We start from the raw sequence: 3,945 nt of genomic DNA, 5'->3' as shown, positions 1-3,945 counted from the left end.
TCGGCGATGCGCGCCATCGGCGTGCATCGTCCGCCCATTGCGGATGGCCTTACCCATTAAGAAATAATATTATTATATTATTAATTTTTATTATTTTAAAAATGTTGTTTTTTTGTTAGATTTCGTTGGATTTTGTTGCTATGAATCAATTGATATCATTGTTCATCAAATCAAATTGTGTAATTATGAACAGATTTTAGATTTTTAATCGAATTTTTAATGATCAGATTCAAGGTTTTGTAACTTTTGTTAATCATGAGCAGTCGTTAATAGGTTCTTACTGTGTTATCAGGTTCTAACTGTGTTATCAGGTCGTGTTGCTATAGTGTCGTGTCATGTACATGTTGTTAAAGTGTCGTGTTGACCCAAGGTGGTTCGTGTCATTAATGGTTTCATCCCGTGTTCGGGTTTGGGGGTAGCAGGTCGTGTTCGGGTTCGGGTTTGGGGTTTTCCTAACGGGTCGTGTTCGTGTTTGTCCTTATTAGGTCGTGTCGTTAACATGTTGACCCGATAACGACCCAACACGTACAATTTGCAACCCCTAACAACAGAGATGTGATCAATTGCTAACTACTTAGCAATCTAAAATTAAGACCAATTTTTAACCATTAGATTAGGAGATCTAGTGGTTGATATAATGTCATGTGAATTATATTTTAAATTTAAATAATTATTAAATAAAATTAAAGGGTATTAATATCAATTCTCTCTTATTAAAATTATTCTAAAACATTAAATTTACGTGACTTTCTCGATTTAAATTATTTTTTCACAAAAATATATCAAATTAAATATAATTTTATAAGGATTCTAACGAGATTTCAATTGCATATGTTCTGACCATGTTCGAATGATGAAATTTGATGATTTTTATTTCAGTTCGTATATGTTGATAAGCAGATTTTTATCAACAAATACATCAAAAAATCTCAATATAATGCATGTAAAAACTCAATAAAACTGTGTTGATATTTTCGTGTACTTGTGGTGAAATACTCATGTCATTGTGTTGATATTTGTAATACACTATTGATATAAAAAAACACGAAATTTATGATATGATAACAGAATGACGATCTTGCCCTTTTATTTCTATTTTGTCAACTATTTATTGAAATTCGTAAGATTTAATCTTAGAGCATCTGCAGCGGTGCTCGCTGGCAAGGACGACGTCCGTGCCGCTGGCGCGGCTGACCCCTACTCGCCGCTGTGCTCTTGCCATTGGCACGGCGCTGCTCGATGCATCGAGCACGTCCATGCCGCTGAGCAGCTGACGTGGCGGCGCCTGATTGACCAACGACAATGCCGTTGACAATTTTATTTTTTCTTTTTAAAAAAAATCAGATTAATTTAAAAAATTCGAATTAAATAAAAAAATATTTTCCCACTTCCCAATAAATTATATCCATTTTCTCTCCACTTTTAATTTATTTTCAATTTTTTCCCCAAAATTCACATTTTCATCTATAAATACCCCCACTTCTACACCAAAAATTTCACACCACACTACACAATTCTCTTCTAAATTCTCTCATCTTCTCTTATCAATTCTCAATCTTTCACTCTTACTTACAAAAAAAAAAATGTCCGGCGCCGGCGATCACCCCTTCGACTCTCGCCGGGGTGATCACCCTGGCGATCACCCCTTCCACACTACACAATTTTCATCTATAAATACCCCCACTTCTACACCAAAAATTTCACACCACACTACACAATTCTCATCTAAATTCTCTCATCAATTCTCAATCTTTCACTCTTACTTACAAAAAAAATGTCCGGCTCCGGCGATCACCCCTTCGAATCTCGCGGTTGGAACCACGAATGGTTCGGCTCACAACCATTCCTAGTCCGGAAACGCAATTTTCGGACCCCTCCTCAAACCCAAGGTTCTCAGTTCGGGGTGGCTACCGGCCTTACCCGGTGGACGACCAAGATGCCCCGATGGCCGATACGGGTGGGCACCCGACCCAGATCGAGAGGGAGCGGGCGGCGGCGGTTCTCAAACTCCTCCTCTTCCTACTCTACTGCTCGTGGTGTTCGCACCCCCGTACACTCCGGCGAGATGGATCACATATTCAAAGCCTATTTGATTATCTCCGAAGATCCGGAGATAGGCACGAACCAAAGTAGGGATAGATTTTGGTGGCGCGTCTCTCGCCGGTACAATGAAAAAACCGCCCGGCTGGAAACCATAGAGCGCAATGAGAGTATGGTGCGCAATGCCATATTCAGAGCCAATGAAGAAATCCAAAAGTTCCAGAGGTATTACCTCTAGGAAGAGCGGTCGGCGGGGAGCGGTAGGAGCGAACTCGACATCATCAGTGCCGCCTTGGCGACCTACCAATCCATAAATTACAAACCGTTCAAGTACCCTCAGGCACTTGGCAGGAGGTGCGTGTGCATCCGAAGTATAGGGGAGGCGTATCATCCTCCTCCAGCTTCTCCTGCAAACGTTGAGGTCGGTATCCCTATCCGACGCCAGCGAGGATGAGGTGGCTAGCCTGCTCACCGGAGCTAATTTGGGTAGCCCCGACGCCGGCCGCAAGGAAGGAAGAAGGCGATTACCAACCGTCGTTGCGCTGCGACTCCATCCGCCCTCGCTCCTGCTCCCGCTCCCTTTGTGCCACCTCAACCCGCCACCAACTCGTTGTGGACCCTTTTGTCCCAACTCAATTTGGCTGATAGGTCAAATATGACTCCGGGCAACTTGATTCACATTTGGCAATGATACGGGGTCTCCGAAGAACATTGGGGATAGGGCCAGAGGAATAATCTTCCACGGAGGTATTTTTTAGCTTTTAATTATGTATTTTTTATTTTTTAGGATTTTAATTATGTAATTTTAAATTTTTAGTATTTTAATTATGTAATTTTTAATTTTTATTATTTTAATTATGTAATTTTTAATTTTTTTGTAATTTGTAATAGTATTCCGGATATTTTTAATGCATTTTAATATTGTGGAAATGTTTTTATTTAAATTGAATAATAGAATGGTGGGGACCCTTGAGAATGTCCTTGCGGAAGAGTATGGATATGGGTGTTGTGCTCTTGCCATAAAAGCAAGAAGTAAAAAGGTAATAAAGGTGGGTCCGGGGCCCGTGCTCTTGGCAAGAACACGGATGAGGATGCTCTTATCAACTCATTTTAAAATTTAAGGGTGGAGATTTGATCTTGATTTTTGGATTATAATGCTATAAGCAATATAAAAGCACCCACTAAAACAACAACATTAGTTAACGTCATTGAAAATAGTAATTAAAAATAGCTTGAAAATATTTAGTTAAAGTCTTTTGGATATCGAATAATAATGTATAAAACAACAACATTAGTTAAGAACATATTCAGTAATAAAACACCATCACCAAAAAATAAATTGTTATCAAAATTATTGTTAAAATAGGTTGTCAAAAAAGCAAATATAACCTACATGGATTCATTGTTTGATTATAAATTTATGGAGCTGCTAAGTTAAAAAGTTTGAAAAAGTACAAATCGAATTCTAAATTAACATGCCAAACGCAAGTTAGAAACAAATATCATACTATAAGATGGGTAAAATGCTAACTTTTTTTAAATTGCTAATTTGTTAACTCATCAACGTAGTATATTAAAAATATCAATATGGTCACATTCAAATGTCAACACATATTTGTGTTGACATTTTAATAAACTATGTTGATATTTAAATATCAATATCAACATAATGTATTAAAATATTAACTTAAGTTTATGTTGACATTTCAGTATCATCCTATTGACATTTTTAATACATTGCATTGATAAGTTAGCAACTTAAGAGAAGTTAGCAACGAATCACACTCATATCATAGTAATAGTCAAATAAATCACAATAACTACTATAAGAAAAATAATACTGATAATATAATGATATTTTACACTTAAGCTAGCTGCTACTCCCTTTTCTTTAATAAAGATGTC

Source organism: Salvia splendens, chromosome 11 (assembly GCF_004379255.2).
Source record: "Salvia splendens isolate huo1 chromosome 11, SspV2, whole genome shotgun sequence".
NCBI classification, from domain to species: Eukaryota; Viridiplantae; Streptophyta; class Magnoliopsida; order Lamiales; family Lamiaceae; genus Salvia; species Salvia splendens.
Note: the sequence above shows the minus strand (reverse complement) of the source record.